This window comes from Xiphophorus hellerii, chromosome 8, assembly GCF_003331165.1.
Source record: "Xiphophorus hellerii strain 12219 chromosome 8, Xiphophorus_hellerii-4.1, whole genome shotgun sequence".
Lineage (NCBI taxonomy): Eukaryota > Metazoa > Chordata > Actinopteri > Cyprinodontiformes > Poeciliidae > Xiphophorus > Xiphophorus hellerii.
The window spans coordinates 20150959-20170167 of NC_045679.1; positions in this window are offsets into that span (position 1 = coordinate 20150959).

Here is a 19209-nt window from a genome sequence, read left to right on the forward strand (position 1 = left end):
TTTCCAGAGACGTATTTATTAATGTATTTATTTTTAATACCTTCGTGGTATAAGGTTATCATGTTATCAATAATGAGGAAGAAACTGCTAACATGACAGTTGACCAGCAGACAGTGACGCCCCTCACAAGCAAGTTTATTATAAATATATGTATAAATAAATATAAATAATATATAAAAGAAATTATGAGTGTTGTCTCCAAACATATGAATAGAAAGTTAGGTGGAAGGAAAAAGTATGGTAGAAAAGGATGCACAGTCTTTGGGGGGAGGGGGGAGGTTATGAAGCAAAAACTATGTACAATTTTTGGGGAGACAAGACTTGATTTGCAGCTAATGTTAGGACGTTAAGGGCTACCACACACATATCTATGACATGGGCTACAGCTGTCAGGTTCCTTATCTTAAGCCAATCCTGAACCAGCAGCAATGTGAGAAGTGTCTTGCTTGGGCTGAGGAGAAAATTAAGTAAACTACTTATCAGTGGTGCAAACTCCTCAACTAAGGTTAAAGTAAGTTTTGCATTTTATTTGGAAATCAAAGTTCCATAGTCTTGAGGACAAATGAGGTGGCACAGCTTCAAATTGCTGAAAGTTTTCAATGACAGTGATGATTTTGGAGCCATGTCATCAGATCGTGTTTCATCAGGTCCAAAACTGGTTATGTTATATACAAGGAAGCTTTAGAGCACTTTACACTTCCCCTCTGTTGGGGGTTTATAGTCAAAAGTACTAATACATGGGTCAATGTGTGATATAATTTAAACAAATTCACCTGACCTGAACCCAAAAGAGAATCTATACAGGTTTTTAAAGATGAATATCAAAAATACTAGACCTTTCTGTGAATAACCAAAGGCCACCATTACAAACCTGGGTTTCAGCATTTCAACAGGCTGATCACCTCCATGCAAAATTGTCCTGATAAAATTTCAGTTGATGAGTACTATATACATTACATGGGCACACTTTCAAATGATGCGGCATTTGTGCAATAAACATATCTTTTATATTGATGTTAACCTTCCAGACCCCTCAGATCTGCTGGTTCTGGTTCTGCTCTGCATCCCCAGAACCAGAACCAAACGAGGAGAAGTAGCTTTCAGCTTCTATGCACCACAAATCTGGAACAAACTTCCAGAAAACTGTAAAACAGCTGAAACACTGACTTCCTTTAAATCTCGACTAAAAACCCACCTGTTTAGGATTGTATTTGAAATGTAATCAATTACGAATTTAACAATGGCACTTGACTTAATGCAATGTTTTGATTGTTGATTCTATGTTGCATGACTTTGTGTTTTTGTGTTTGTTATGATGGAAAGCACTTTGAAACATTCAAAGTGTGTATAGCAGATTTCACATTGCTGCTGAAATGTGCTATACAAATAAAATTTGATTTATTGATTGACTAATTTGTGTTTTAGTTTTCTGAGAAAGTGAAGTTTCAGTTTCTATTAGTTAGAAGCGATAATTGTCAAATTTAATGCAATAAATGACTGAAATATTTCACAGTTTCTGTAATAAATGAATGAAATTTAACTTTCTCTTTTTGAGTTTAATTACTGAAGTAAAGTAAACTTTAAATGACACTCTAATTTATTGTAATGTGCCTGAAATGCAAGTGCTTTCTGAACAGCACATCAGTGTAGACACCACATTTACCCAGTAGGGGGCGTAAAAGGCCCACTTATGGCATTTAGAACCTGAACAATCCTGAACTTTTGGTAACGTTTACTTTCCGTTTTAGTTTAGAGCCTCGTTGTCATGGTAGCTTATTTGCATGGAGTCAAGAAAAATCCCCAAAACATTATATTTTGTGATGCATTGATACTTTGAGCTAAAACTGGCTGGATATGAAGTAGTGGGCGAGAAGCATGCTCAGTAAGATTTTAGGTTGTCACATTTTAGTTGAAGAGCCAGGTAAGTTGCGCAAAATATTCACAAATAAATTGATATTTCATCCATATATAATAATTATTCATTATAATTCTTACATTATTTGCATTCAATTCTTTTCAATATTAAGGTTGCAAAGAATAAGCCAAGATTCTTTATAAAGCATATTTTACAAAAAAAGCAACTAAACAAAATGTTGCTCATGATAGAATAATAATAATAAAAAAAACAGTGCGGAAAATAAAACCATAATTTAATTTAAAACATCTTGAGGAAATTAATAAAAATGAAAAATATTTTTACAATATTAATGCACTTGTGGATCTTCTGCTGATATCTGTTTAAATTGTGGCTTTTATCTAAATATTTTAATAGGTTGTTTTGATAGGCTGCACATCAAGTAAGGTATCGTTAAGTGATATGCTGAAACTATATGAATCTTTAAATCCCCTGTTTCCAAGGAACTGGAACATGGAACAAACAAAATCAACGAAACTAAGCAAATGCTGCTGCTGCAGAGCGCAAACCCTCATGATACAAATACAACTTTGTCTTGTTCACACAACTACTTTCGCTCAGACTTGTCAACCGAAACCTGCCCTCCCAACTGAGTGTGTCTGGAGACAGTAAGCCATGGGGCAGGTTGGAACAGAAACTGCTGGTTTGCATCTGAACCCCCCCTGGCTTGTCCAAATGGTGCAGGAGAAGCGTGTTGAGTAATCAGAAACCTCTGGTAAGGTGAAATTTCTGCTGATGGAGTCAAATTGCATTCAAATAAAGCATATTGTCTCCATGAGATGAGAAAACGCATGATAAGTAATTTATGAAGTGTAATAAGATGAAATTGTGTAAAATTGCATCATATTATTGAATAAAATAAAGCAAGTTAGGATAATTCATGGTTCATTTAATGTACAATTAAATACAATGCACAGTGGTTCGCATTCCTGCCTTCCAGCTTGGGTTCTTTCTGCAATCAATTTGCATGTTCTCCCTGTGCATTAATGAGTTCTCTCCTGGTAATCTGGCTACCCCTCAAATCCAAATATATGAATGTCAAGTCTCTTGGTTTGTCTAAATTCCCTTTCAGTTTACACATGTGCACAGTCATCATGTATCTCACTTTTGGCCTGCAATGGACCGGCAACCTGTCCAGGATATCCTGCAAGCGACTGATGGAGGTAGGTACCAGTTAAAGGTAGTTAGGCATACTCATTCAAACGATTGGCTCGAATAAAATCGCATCTTCTCATAATACTATTGGATTTTTATTGTCTATTCATATATAGACATAAAATTCTCTTTTCTGTAATTTTCAAAATGCAACAACAATAGAAAATACTTTGGATGAAATTTATAATGCATAAAACAACACCGATGATTGACTCTGGTAAATTAAACAATAATTTGGTGATAAAGAGTACATATAAATAAATGCCCTGCTTAAAACCACATCTTACCATGAGAACAAATGTCACACTCTGCCAAATATATAAAGTCTGACCACACAACTCAGGATGTAGTGCTGGCACGTTTCGTTTCTCGTTGGGTTTCATATTACAGTGTGTCCTCTCTCTGTTTCTCACATACAGAGCCGCCACAGTAAACAACATGTGCAGCTCCACTAAAAGCTGCACACCACAACCACAAAGCACATTGCTTCTCATTTCATCTTTCGTCTTCCCTGGCTCAACAACGGACACACAGCTAACGGTTTCATCATTGCTTTAATCCCATGCTGACATACTTCGAGTACCATAAAACAGTAGGCTCAGTGAAAGTTTATATGAAATTATTAGAAATGCATAATTCCTGTTAAGGAAAGATGTTAACATTTTTGTCTTACTGCTATCATTTAAATTTCATTTACCGCTATTATATGTGATTATTTTCATATTTAAACAGGAAAGTGTGTGTTGTTTGAAGACCACATCTCTTTGTTGCTACATCCCTGATCAGCATTATCTGCTCATCTGCCTCCTGTGGGTGCACAGCGATAGGGACAATGGGGACAATGGCAGTTTCTGTCCTCTGAGACTCCGTCTACCCCTTCATTAAGGTCATTCCTGCGAGAAAGCCAGGCGCCTGGTTATTGTTTGGTTAACCACTGTCTAAACTCATGATATGAGCCCAAGCAATGTGGTTTGCTAATGGCACAGAGTCTTGAGATAATGGAGAGAAAGAGTTCAACCATGCAGAGGCACGTATGTTTGTTGTATAAGCTCTCCTGTTTGGCAGGTGTGTGATGGCTGAGATAGAAACCAAGAACAGAGAATATTTTTCAATGATCAAAGAAGAGAAAAACATGTATTTACAGTGAACAAATTTATTTTTGTCTTTATCTTCATGTCTGTTTCATGTTTAAAGATAAATATAAGCCTCAACTATCTCTCCTGCCCTCAATCATTATGATGGGCAAAGATTAACCCAAAGTCGATCCATAACTGTAAAACCAAACTCTGAATCCAAACAGCCCATTGGAAGTGGATCTCAAACTGCTCCACCTTAAGATAACAATATAAGCACTCACACATACCTACAGGCTGTAAGTAATAGAGTGATTGAAAGATTGCTTGGGCAGGTGTGGGCATGGTTTCACAATACAGGAGGAGAAGATTGGGATCATAGTAGAGCACTTACTATCAGGCGATCTCTCACTTCCCCTCATAATAAATCATTAGGACCTGCTTATGAGACCCCTCAAGTTGTTTTAAAACTGTCCAGCATGCTACCCAGTTATTGACATTATGCTATAGGTGAAATAATTCCTTCTTTTATTGCAATCACCTAATCTCAAACAAAAATATTTACCACATATCGTGGGAGGGAGACAGAAGGGCGAAGGGATGAGGATAGAAGCCCTTACTTAAAAAGATTTATTTTTAACAATAGCCTAAATAAATAAATCACTGGTACAGTTATAAACGCCCTAGAACATAACTTATTTAATTGATACGTAACTTTTGCCACCCTCAAAACACATACAAATCAATGGGTCCTTGAGGACACCAGTGTCTGGTGGATATCTTACAACTTCGTAATTGTTGATCCAGGATTTCCTGTTTCTTGGAAGCACACAGTGCATATGATGTGATACAGAGGCCCATTTGTCACACAATCTTCAAAATAGGACTTTCAAATCTGTTTCAATTTAAATGATTGATATAGCACAAATGCACAAGAAATGTGATTTCAAAGTATTTCACAAAAACATGAATTTAGTCTTTCATTTTCTCTTTTGTCTTGGTATAGAAAAACATTCAGTCTGTACGAATGTTTCTCCATTCTGTTCCTAAGAAATCACTGCCCTGCATATTTTAGGTGTCTCTGTTGCAGAACACCTGATTCAGATGATTGCATGACCTTCTATAAACCCACCAGGTGCTGCAGAAGCCTGTTAATCACCCATTTGTTCAAGTCAGGTGTCAGACAGAAGGGAAACACCTAAAACATGTAGTGATCCCTGTGGACCAGAATTGAGAAACACTGGTCTATTGTCAGCAAAAACAGAAAGAAAAACAGAAATGTTGGGGGTTTTAAAGTTTTGTTTTGTTTTGCCACGTTTAATAAATGGTTACATACAAGTCTCTTTGCTAGTAAAATGTGCTGAATGGTTTGATAAAAAAGTCGAACAGTATGGTTTGTTTTAGGCAAATACTTTGTGTTGCTTCTAACATTTTTCATGTTAAGAACTCGGGTCTTGAAACAACTTATAATGAAATTCGACCTTGTTCCGGTTCAAAACCCAAAAAAGCTGTGGGTTCTGCTAATTTACATGCTCAATGAACGGACTAACTATCAATAACAATACAAGTTAGTAACAATCTTCTACATTTAACAAGTTCAAAAAACGTATCAGCAATTGAAGAAGTTTGCATAATGCTATATTTGAAACTGATTTAATACACATTTTCAGAAATTATAATACTTTTAACTTCAACTATCACTAAGTTACTTATGTAAGGCAAATCTGTTGGGTAAAATGCTAAAAGCAATTTTCCTAGCCTTGGAATCTGAGTTTACAAGACATTTCTGTAAAGTTTTATGTTCTATAAAACACAGAAAAACATGCTGAAAAGTTCAACTTTTGGATGCACAATTGCATCTGGTACTTATATTTTGTACTTCTCAATGTGGTGCTCGTTATAAAGAAATTGATAGCCATTGGTGTTAAATGTGTGATGGAAAAGAGGAGAAGACACGATGCATCAGCAAAAATACCTCACTGTGGGCCACCTGGAAACACCAGCAGGTGGGGACATTTTTTTGCTCTGGCCGGTGAGCATATGGCATAAGGTGAAGAAGGTTGAATGCCCAAGAACAAAGTTTATAAAGTCAAAGAGAAACTCAAAGCCAAGATTTAACCTAGATTTAAAATGCTCAAAGACTGAAGTCTGACTCTGCAAAAGACTGTATTTCAACTATTCCTATGTGAGCATTTTTGAACAACCACGTCGAGCAAAAATGACAGCTTGCAGAGCACTTATTTGATTACAATAACGGTCCTGTATCAAGTTTAGCGATCAGCTAAGATTGGATGTAATTTTCGCAGCACACAATTAGGGATAATCTTGTTTTAGTGTGCATTAAAGTGAGAGTGATGTGAAAGAACAATTGCAAGGGAGAGCAATGTTTTTACAAGTGGAAGATAGATTGTTTTACAAGCAACAGAGGGAGAGACTGAGAGACTGAGAGCAGGATAGTGCAGACGTCACATCTGTTCCTGACAATCCCTAGGGGGTTTGGGAGCATGGGAACCTGCACCAGCTCCAATGGTTGCAACAGGCTTTAAAATGAACCTCTTCACTTCTCAATTTAAAAGGAAAATAAACCTAAATAGGGGGTTTCGCTGTTAGAGTATAAAATTTTACCACAGTAGCTTAACTGAGGAGCCAGAATTGATATAAAAGAACTACCAGATGGTAGTTTTGGATATGACAGGAAAAATAAAGGCATCTGTCATCGGTATTTCATGCATGTACTGGGGTCCGTGTCTGTTTACATCCAATAGATATGTCTCCTGAATCTGGGCTTCCTGTCTGTGGCTTGTGGCCTACACCATGCTCAATTTGCGTACAACGGTTTTGAGTTTCCCTTACTGTCATGTGTTGCACTGGCCCCCCAGAATGGTGACCACCACACTTTAATAATCTATTTCATAGGGGTCAATTCCCCTTTCTCCACGGCGTCAGCTGGGTCGCTCCATTTACCCTCTTCTCCCCTTCCTTGCCCAGGCTCCCCTGTTGGCATGTGTTCGGTCCAGCGTTGTTTACTGGACTGAGCATTTAGCGGGGTTAGCATTTCACCGTGGCAGCTGTTGGCACCATGTGCCTCCCTCTCGAGCGGCTGGCCGACAGCACGCAGGCCACAGCTTCACACACCCTCTGGCATCCCCCAGAGGACGCGGGCCTCTCTCCTGCTTGGCCTTGGTTGAAACCAGTAGCCTTGACCGGGTATCAGATGCCGGTTTAACAGGAGAGACCCAGTTTTAGCTTTAATTGATTGCTCCCTGATGGTAGCTACTCACAGTTTACAGATAAAGTATCTTGAACTTGGAATAGCAAATTCCATATCCCACCTTTAAATATACTGAATTGGACATGTACAGACTGTTGTCTGTTTAAAAACTAGTGTTATGTTTTTCATTAGGAGGATTAAGGCATCGTGTTAATGATTTGCCCAGACAAATGTGATCAACGAAGGCAAAAGTAATATTTCACTTTATCAGCCTCTGTTTACTGTGTCTTACAATTTAATGATTATATCTACAGAGATACATTATGACTCACAAATAACTCAATGTGACATATAATGTGTCACCAATTTGTCTGTACCTACTTTTATTTCTTATCCAATAACTATTGGGAATTGGGCAGTTAGAGTTGTTTTGGTAGTTAGATAGATGAGAAATTATGTATATTATCATTAAAAGGCTAAAATCCCATGCGTCATTTAATTTGATCAATCTGAAATAACACTGTGACCTCCTCCTTTTAGGTTTCTTTGGAATCTTCTCAAATGTTTTTTCTAACCAAGCCCAACAAGATGTCTTTATTAAAGATTTTGTCAACATAGCAAGATATCACAAGAACTACTTTCTTTCAAGTGTCAAAATAAAAGTCTCAAACATAGATACAAAAGAGCAAGCTTTTGATATTCTGGACACAAAGAAATTGCTTACAATTATTTAATCAGAAAAGGAAGAGTGGTGGTATTATTTTTTTTCATCAACAATTCAAATGTTTCTAATTTTGGTCATTTTCTTACTATAGGATGTTTCATGATCACATTTGTCAATTCCTACACACCAAGTGGACATTTTATACCCACTTTGACAACTTATAAATAAAACTAATCATCTACTCATTCTACTCATTGTTTATTATAGTGAAATGTGTTTATGACAGTAAATAATATTTACATGCCAGCATGAATTAAATTAGTTTAATCAAGAATCACAATCTTTCCTAATTAAAGTATCGGCCTACCCAGAATAAATTAAAATACTGTATAATACCAAGATTTTAGAAAATAATTAACAAAAATATATATTCAAAAAATAAATACATTTACATAAAATATGAGAAATTTTGCAATAAATTACTTTTATAATTAATAAAAGTGCAGAAGCATAAATATAGTCTTATGCAATGCATACATGCAGAATTTTCCATGGGTACAAAAGGAGAGTAGGAAATGGCAACCCACTGGTATATGATTGGGATACAAAGAGTAAATTGGCCCAGAGCTAACAAAATCACGTTCATAGCAAATAGTGATTTGCTAGAAAGACTTTACTAAAATAAGAGTTATTGTGGTGTTCCGATATATGGTAGCAGATGTCATGATTTTAAAATATTATGTAAAACATATTATGTATTTGAATCTGTAAAATGACACACACTTAACTGCAGACAAGCTATGTTTTCAGGTCATCCGTACAGAGACAATGTCTGGACCTAAAGTACACTAAACAGTCTTGTCAAAACACCTACTATTATTTAGGAACCAGGAAGAAGATGGCAAAGATTAATGAAGAGAACAAGATGTACCTTAAGACAGAAATTAAGAAGGCATGTGACCTATCTCTCTGACATTTAGTAGCCAATCAGAAGTAGAAAACCAATAGGCTAGTTAGTGAGGAGGAAATTTCAGCCCGACTTTGCCCTTTCAGCTTTAATTCAAGGTGATGTGCAATAGAGCCACCCTCTTATACAAATAAACACAGCACACTTAAGAATCATCTTAAATATAAACCAGTTTGAGGAAAGATGCTGAAATCCTAAAATGAAAGTCAAGTCAGGCTATCAGCTACCTCATCATCACTTCATATCTATGCCTGGCAGATGGCCGAACGTTCTAGACAGACAGGGGAGATTGTGAATGTTGGTAATCTCGTCCCACCCTGTCTCAAAGTCTGGGTCGCTCTGAAAGTGGCGTAGAGAAGCAAGGTCAGGGTGACAGTTGTCCGACATACATCCATACCGTTTGGATGGAAAGTGATACCGCAGACAGCTGAGGCTGCTTCTGACACTCTCAGGGTTAATTTGGAACGTCTTAACATTCACTTTGTAAAGACGGATTTGTAATGAACGTGGAATTGGTGGGGGGCAAGTGGAAATCCCAGCATCTGAGTCCCCCTGTGTCTCCCCTGTTTGGCGTACACATGCACACTCATAAGGCCACAGAACAAATTCCTGAGGTTGTCCAGTAACCACAATCATGTGGTGCCCATAACTCTTTCAATCATAATCACCGAGGCATGTCTTGTCACTTGGCTGCATACACACATCCTGCCCACTCTCCCCTTGGGTATGGATCATAATCAGAGCTCCAAGGTAAATATTTCCGTCTTTCACTACTGTCAAGTGATGTATGAGGTGTAGTCCAAAAATAGAGGAACTGGTCATCTACAAATGATTTTACATATCATGATTGTCTCAGTGAACACATTGGCACAAGGGGCACTGTGCTAATTGGCAATAAATGGTTAAAGTCGGGCTCTCAGGAAGATTTTCATCTTGGATTTCATTGTGGGTTTTTCTGTGTGGAGTTTATGTGTTCTCTGAAAGCTTAAATGGTTTTTCCTCCAAATAGTATCTCTTCCTCTCAGATTGTAAAAACATGCACTTTAGGTTGTTGGCTGTTCACTGACTCTTTAAAGGACAAAGCAGGCTTGTAAATTAGAAACATTATAAATGTTACTGTTGGGTCTGGTAAATTTTTTTTATTGCTGCTTTAAGAAGTGTTTAAAGGTTTGAGTAATATTTTAACAAGTGGTTGAAATTCTGTGAGTATAACGGAAGCACTGAAAACTTTACATACCCATTTCTTCCTCAGTGACATCCTCTGACAGTACATAAAACTTGGACAGATGGCAAAGTGAGAACTACCTGAAATAAATAACAACTGTGTTGTAGTGATGAAAATAAATATAAATAGTATTGGTAAGACTTAGAAATTAAACGTTAATCTTGTATCCATCTTTACATAAAGCTAGCTGATTTGAAATAAAATCGAAAGCAATTTAGTTTTAGTACTATTAGTATTGACAGATCATTAATGTGCTTATCCAGAGATTTGCAGTATTTGCAGATATTTACAGTATTTATGATATAAGAGTAAATGATTCAATATATATCCATCCATTTTCTGTACACCCTTATCCCTGATGGGGTCAAGAGGGGTGCTGGTGCCTATCCAGCGAATGTTTCGGGTGAGAGGTGGGGTACAACCTGGACAGGTTGCCAATTAACCTAACAGTCATGTTTTTGGAAGCCGGAGTACCCGGAGAGAATCCATGCATGCACAGGGAGAACATGCCGGGAATCGAACCAAGGACCTTTTTACTGCAAGGCAACAGTTCTACCTACTGCGCCACTGTGCAGCCTTCAATATATATATATGTTTTCTAATTAGTGTGATGGAGGGCTATTTAAATTGTAACTCCATGTAAATCAATTTCATGAACTTGGTTCAAACCTCTAAACAATCAATATGATATGTTTACTGTACACTACCAATGCCTGCTGATGCATTTGTTACACATATCAAGGATCACATTAGTAGCTCTTCACTGCCATCTAGTGGTTACATTGATGTATAATTCAGCTACTTTGCACACCAAATACCTAAATTCCTATTTTGTTTGTGGTATTTACAAATTAAAGATCTCTACATAAATCAGAATATTTGACAGCAAATTCACAACTTATCATTTATGTATTGTAACTAATATTGGCAGTAAAGATTTAAGACTCAGGACTCAGGACTTGCATGTCTTATATACAGTATATATACCTATATATACCAATGGTTTTGACTTGGACTTCTTACTTTGTGAATTACAAAACATAAACACGGGACGTCTTAACATTCACTTTGCAAAGATGGACTTGTAATGAATGTGGAATTGGTCAAGACTTAGCTGTCTTGATGCAAAGCAGAAGTCTGCTTTGCATCAAGACAGGAAAGCATTTTTCTATTGAATGTTACAAGATTAAACTAGATAGGCATAGGAATCTTTGCCCATTCCCCTTTCAAATGAGTATTCATATATAATTGTGACTGGATAAATTTTGGTAAGCAAAGCTTCTTGTAAAAGTACTTTTTGCCCAGATAAAATTAAAGTAAATTGAAGACCTGATTTTTCTTATATTTCTAATATAAGATTTTATTTTATATTCCTTTTGCCATATATATGCTTATCCAGAGATGTATATATACAGTATTTATCAGGAATGAGAATGGATTGAATAGTACAATAAGTAACTGGTGTGAAGACCAGTCAACTTGATTTACTTCCTGCATATCCACAGGCTTTGTTTGTATCTTGCTGATTGTGCCACATATGTCTTTCTGTTTTCTCTCACATTAATCAGACAATCTATATCTCTTCTAAGCTAATCTTATAAGAAAATCATAAGATTAGAGGTGCCTGCAGCTCCATGTGCGAGAGTTCACAACTTCATAGCTTCCTATCGTCCTGGTCCCCATTTGAGTATCACTTTTTCTAGCGTTTATATTTAATTTCCACAGTCGCAAAGCTATTACCTCCAACTCTGGAACTAAATCTCATCTGAAAGCCTCCCCACTGAACAAATACCTTATTGAAATGTATTGATTCATGGAAGAGAAAATGAGAGTGGGGGATATCGCTTTGTCAGTGATTCAGCACTTTGTTCCTAGAAGATGCACCCTAACAGAGTCACTAAAAGAGCATTGGAGTATAATTGGGAGATAGACTGGAGAGGCAGACGGATGATTATAAATATGAGATGTTCTGCCTTTTCTGGAAACCCCTCAGCAGAGTTTAGATTTCAAACTGTGCAACCTCAGTCTGTTTGGGCAGCAATTAAGCTTTGGATCAGTGGGCCTGTAAAGACCGACTGCCTGGCCTGCTGCACTGCTCCAGGCTTCTGCCAAAGCAATGCCCCTTATTAACAGTTATAAATGTCTGCTTAGTGGGGCAGTAAATCTAATGCATGCTTAGTTTGGGGATTTGTTGATACAGGTGATTTCTTTATTTAGGCTCATGTTTATTTGTGTTGCCACACTGTGAGGAGCTGTTTAAGGTCTGAGCCTGGTAAAGATTGTTTGCCACTTCAGAAAAAAATAAGTTGCTTTTTAAGCTTTAATGTTTGATTTATTTTTTAGTTTAACTGATTTTAAGTGATAGCTGTCATTTTGGTCACCCAGCTGTGAATTAGGGCCCCCTTCCTGCACTATTCTCACTTTGGACTGTAAAGGAGGGGGGAAGGACCCCAAAACAACAAAACAAGACCCACTTATGTATGTATGTATGCCTTATCCGCATGGAGCCACCACACCGGCACCTTCCTGCCATTCATTTCCTTCAAGAATTATGTAAATACAGTACTTTGCTAAAGTGTGAACTACTTCACAATGAATCATGCCACAGTCACATGGCATGACTGTGGCAATGAGCCATGCCACAGTGAATACACTTTACTGTATTTCGCTGTGGTTTTAGATGATAGGCCAACACAAATCAATGCATAACTAGGAAGTGAAGGGAAGCTTGTTTTTTTTACAAACAAAAATCTAGAAATAATGACATGGATTTGTATTCAGTTCCACTGAGTGACAACTTTCTTCAAACATCTTACGCTTCAATGACAGCAGAAGATGTTAAACACATATTTATGAGTGAGAGTGGCTCGTTGTAGCTCTGGTGGTATTTTTAGGGTCGTTATCCTGCTGGAAGCTGGAGCCGGGGTTGCAAAAGTCTAGTCTTTTGCAACCCCCTGCAGTTTTCTTTTCCTCCAGTATTGCTGTGTGTTTAAATCAGGGGTCTCAAACTCCAGTCCTAGAGGGCCGCTGTCCTACAGTTTTTAGATGTGCCACAGGTACAAAACACTGGAATGAAATGGCTTAATGACCTCCTCCTTGTGAAGATCAGTTCTCCAGAGCCTTGCTAAGGACCTAATTATTCTATTCAGGTGTGGTGCAGCAGGTGCACATCTAAAGGTTGCAGGACTGCGGCCCTCGAGGACTGGAGTTTGAGACCCCTGGTTTAGATCCATCCATTGTCACCAGATTTTCTGTCACAGCTGAATAAGTACAACCCTTCAGCATGATGCTGCCACCACTATGATTCACAGTAGGGTTAATATGTTGAGTGTGATGTGCAGTGTTTGTTTTCCCGAATACACAGAGTTTTACATATACAAAATCAAAAAGTAAAATTTTGGTCTTATCTGGCATGAGCTCCTATGTTTGCACGTGTGCAGTAAACATAGGATGACAGAGTTTTCCCTCTTAATAATGGCTTTCTTTTTTTCATTTACCTATAAATGGAAGATTTGTGGAGTGTGAAAGTTGTACTATTAACACATTCTCCCACCTGAGCAGTAGTTTACTGCAGCTCCTCTGACTTATGGACAACATATTTTGTCGATTGGGGTTTATGCAACACTTTTTCCATTTTTGGATGATATGTTGAGCAATGCTCTACTACTCCGACAAACACATAAGACTATGGACCTGCTATATTTATACAGAAATTAATTTACACACAGGTATTCTCCATTTCTATTGGGTCTTAAATTGATATCTTCCTGGATCCTTTCACTCCAGCTCTGTAGTTGAATACTGAATTCAATTATTTGCACTGCTTTCAAAGTAAAGTTGGTTGAAAACGAGTGCACTAAACACTGTTCTGATTCTTCCCCCCCCCCAATAAGTTAGAAACTGTTTCATTTCCACTTCAATTTACTGTATGTTCATGCAACACTTTGTGTTGAGCTACCTCCTAAAAACACAATAAAACACATTAATATTGTAAATTTGTTACAATTTTAATATTGTAACAAATATGAGCACATCTAGGAGGCATGAATACTTTTGCAAAGCACTTGTAAATACAGATTCATCCTGCCATACCGTTTGGAAAACTCTCCACGGCACTTTTCAAAATATTGTTAAACAATATTTATGTGAATATTTCAGATCTGATAATGATGTGACAAGTGTATACACAATTAATTAGTATATTTTACAAGTGATAAGGGGGCTCCAAATTTGTTGTTATAATGTGAATAGAACGATTTGCACATTTTCTCACCAAGCTGCCTCTGGGAGTCAGACGTGTGCTTGATCTGTGCCTCTGCTCTCAGCTGTAAGAGTCTGGACATGTTTTACATTAGCATGGGTATCTACATATGAGGGGCTCGTCTGGAAACTGCTGTGAAGGTTGTTTGATGAAGGTGATGACACCTGAGGTCACGCCAGAATCTGGGAAAACAAAGAAACAAGAAGAGGCTCCATAGCATGGGGTGTGTGTGTGTGTGTGTGTGTGTGTGGTGTTACCAACATGTTTTTCTCAAAACAACAGACATTGTGTGCCTTCTTTAAATATTTGAATCAAACAGGGTTAGATACAAATTTCAGATGGCATAGTGTTTCTAAAAGCTGCAATTTTAGATAAAAGAAAGTTAATTGAACTCTTAAATTAACCGTTCTAAAGAGAGAAAACTTACTTGTAGGTCATCTATCTTTAAGAGTTACATAAAATAGCATTTCAGTTTTAGTCCTCTACTAATTGTAAAATAAATTGATTAAGCATTGTAATTAAGAGATAATATCCAATAACTGTTTGTGTGTTTTTAACCACATCTCAACTAATTGCTGTGGACTTTCAATGAAACAATAATATTGTGCTACTTATTGTGTTAAAGTTTCTTGAATCATTCAAGCAAAATAAAAAAATAAAATAAAATTCTGGAGCTTTGGTAGTCTTGATTTAATAGCTATCCTTATTTTTTGTGTAGTAAATGTTTAATTACTGTTTTGTTCATATTTATTTACGGTAAGGGATCCATTGTGGAAGTCAAACAGGAATACCTCAATTACTCCAAAACACAAGACAACACTTTCAACATCCAAAATTGATGTTGAAGCAGCTTTTGTAGCAAAAAATAATAATAATTCATTGCTCTATGAAATTGGATCAGAGTGGTGCAATTTTAAATCCCTATAAGATTTATCTCTTTTTTTTCTGTCCTTTATTCATCAAGCTTAACTGTCCAACATTTGACACAGTCTGTTCTGAGAAATTGTTTAATCCAAGCTTGTGGATGCATAGGGTGGGTGCCTAACTCCAGCATTGAATGGATGAGAGGCGGGTACAGCCTGAAAGGATTGCCAGGGCAACACAGAGACACACAACCACACACACAAATCCACACCTAAGGGCATATTAACTCATAATGCAAATTTTTAAGCAGTGGGAACACTACCTGAAAAAAAGCTACATGCCTGCAGGGACAATATGCAACATTACTGGATTTGAACCTCCAATCTTCTTGCCTTAAGTCATATTCACACTGTGATACACTCACAGGCCACGTTTTAGGTAAACCTGCTCAGTTACTTTTTTCTTTTCTGTTTAACCAGATCAACAAATAGGTTTATCACATTGCAGAAAAATCTATGCATTTAGGCTTGCAGAGACGGTGATGAAGACTTCCCAACATGCAAACAGAACATGTGAACTTAGCATGGTGGTGTCGGAGGTGTGGGTTTGAGTATTTTAAAAACTCTTGATCTGTTTGGATTATTTAGAGGATAGAAAGACAAGAGTAGTATAACCACCAAACTATTCACCAACTCCCAACATGATGAACCTTACAGCATTGGGCTACAGCAGCAGAAAACCACAATGGTTGCCACTCCGGTCAGCTAAGAAGAAGTAGCTGCAGCTACAATAGTCATAAGCTCCTTAAATTTGGAGACTAACAAATTAAAAACCTGGTCCTATAAATCTCGATTTTAGCCACCATATTGTTGGGTCCTAAACTGGTTTCTTGAACATGCAAGTTCCCTGCAATCCAAAGGCCATCAAAGTCACCAAATCCCAGTTAAGCAAAACAGCTGTAGTATTTCCATTGAGGATGTGAAGCTGCATGATGCTATCATGTCAATGTGGATCAAAATTGCTGAGTAATGTGACTTACACCTTCCTGAGTATAGATTCTGTAGCTGAATGAAAACTGACCTGAAGGCAAGAGGTAATCAAACTACCACTATCTTGTGCCTAAAGAGTCCAGAGGGTTTATTTTTAAGTAGATACTGTATCAAATTCTGGGCCAAAGTGATAAACTCTAATATTATTAATTGGATTGAATATTGACCATCATTATTTGCTTCTGATTTCTATCTAATTCCCAAGAACGGTTTAAATATGCATTCTTAAAAAAAAAAAAAAAAAAGATAGGTTTTTGGGTGAGACATCATCAGCACAAATTGTTAGAATAATTCAAAGCCGTCATGCCTGAATAAACTATCACTGTGGTTATTTGAGACAATGCCACAACTGTTTTGGTAGGGAAGCAGGAATTTCACCACCCGGCCTGATATCAGAATGACATCATGTTGGGTTTGTCAAAGAAAGCAACTTTCTTTATCGCCACCTCTGGCCTCGTGCCGTCCCAGCTTCCAAAGAAGGAAGGAAGAGATTCTGAAGAGAAGGAACAACATCGTGCTCCAGGTCAGAAGCTACAGTTCTGACCAGCCAGAGTTCAGGCTGAGGAGGGCAGGTCCATTCAATTTAAAGCTCTAATAAATAACTCTGTTTATTTGTACCCTATGTCGACCTCTTAAACGGGTTTCTAAATTAAGCCTTGATAGAGTTTTTTTTTGTTTTTGTTTTTTTAGCTTTGGGTCTTCCCCTCTCCAACTGTGGGAATCAATTTTTAAGTGTTTTCTTAAACATATACTATATCATACGTTATATGTTATAGGAAAGCCTCTCAAGCCAGAGGAGGGCAGAATGAAGCAAAAAACAGAAGCTCAGACTTCACGGCAGATAAGAAAGTGTTCTGTTTTTCAAAAATCCACACTTTCTGACTCCGAGGACTGAACCACACCTTGGGATGTGGAGAGAAGGTGCAGCAGGGCAAGTGTTAACAGTTTGCCATGAGCTGAGCTGAGCGTGTGCCTGTTAGATCTGACATTTCCCACGGTGGGTCAGGTGCTTTCCAGCATGCCCGTGCACATCTTTCTTTTTATTTTTTTCCATCCCCTTCAACAAATTCCCTCAATAGTAGAATTTACTTTGCTGTTGTGCAATAGGCACGTTGCTAATTACTCAAGTGTGCTCTCTTTTTCTTCTTTTCCACGGTTTCCCACAGCTTGTGCACCTCAAGAGATTCGTCTGATTTGGCACTGGTCCATGCGGCAGACACACCAACAGAGGGACAGACATATGCGTGGACTTCATAACAAAATAATCTCTGCCTTGGGGTGGTGAAACTTGCAGTTTCTCCAAATGACAGTTTCACTTGCCCTCGGGGAAGGGAAAAAAAAGAAGGAATAATAACAATCTCGCTCAGGCATGTATTCTCAACTGTCAGGAAAGTAATATATATTGCCGTGAGAACACTGAAACTACACTGAAACAGCATGCTGCGCAGAAAGACACATGCCCTAGAAGCCATACAAGTGATTAAATGCTTAGTTTAAAAAAAAGAATTAAAAGATGTGTGTACACAATTATGTTGAAACTGAAACTCTGAGGCTGGAATGTGTAATTGTTTTTAATGCAAAGACATTTTCGTGGTTTTGGACTTCAGGTTTTTACAAACCAAAGACAAACAGAAGAAGAAATGCATATAAACTCTCCTTCAGAAAGTAACCTTCACTTTATAAGAAAAATAAAATAACTTATTGTCGAAGTTGTCAGAATCGTCCTATTTATTATTGCAATTTTGGATCAACTTTAGAAAGAACTCAAAAATAGTCAGTGCGTTCACCATATATGGCGAAACTCTAGATATTTGTAAAGAAAAATAGGCAAAAATGAATTAATGTGCAAAGCTGGTAAAGATATAACAGAAACAGAGCAGGTGTAGTTACAGCAAAATATGCATTTAGAAAGTATTGACTCAAGAGACTGAATACAAATGTCTGACTTATCATTAAAGCTTTTTGAAAACCTTTTGTATCCTTTTCCCTCCTCATCACTATAAAGCCTTATACTGTATGTCGACATGAAATCTCAATGGAGTTCATTGAAGTTTGTGGTTATAACATGACATAATGAAAAAGTTTCATAAATCCTTTTTCAAGGTGATTTGTGACTTGACAAGTGAGTTGGTTCTCAGTTCCTAAATAGGATTTTCACAATATAAGTTTTTAAATCATTGCAAGTTTTCAGGGTCTGTACATTATTTTGACCTGTCACAAATATTTTAGACTTAAAGATGCTCATTCTCACTCAGAACACCATGATTTGACCTTTTTCTGTATTTTTTCTACTTTAACTTGTAAAGGATTAGATATAAGAAAAACACACCACATAGACAGTGCTATATATAGAAATATACAGTAAGAGTGAGGATTTAAAACATATATAGCTCTGGTGACCAATATGTCACATGCACACTGTCTTAGGTCACAAAAGATGTTGCCATCAACAACGCATGAAAACACAGACATTTTTTTTGTCGTGATTTTTTAAATTAAATTTAAGAATGTAATTAAATTTATGAGTGAAATTTACTGTCCATTGGATGAATGAAAGCTGATGTATGTCATTATGCAAGCAAACCAAATGCAAGACTGATTTGCTTGCTCCTATTAGGTGGATGCAGACATTGTTAACTCTAATGTGAAATAATTAAAAACCACAAACATAATGTATTTAGCTTAGTCAGCAAAAATAGATCTTCTATATATTGCATTTCTTGCTGTTTCACTTCTGGTTGGGAATTTTATATCCTACAATCAATGGTACCAGGATGTTTTGATCTTCAAATGCCTCAGATGTTACAGCATCAAATCAGAAACAG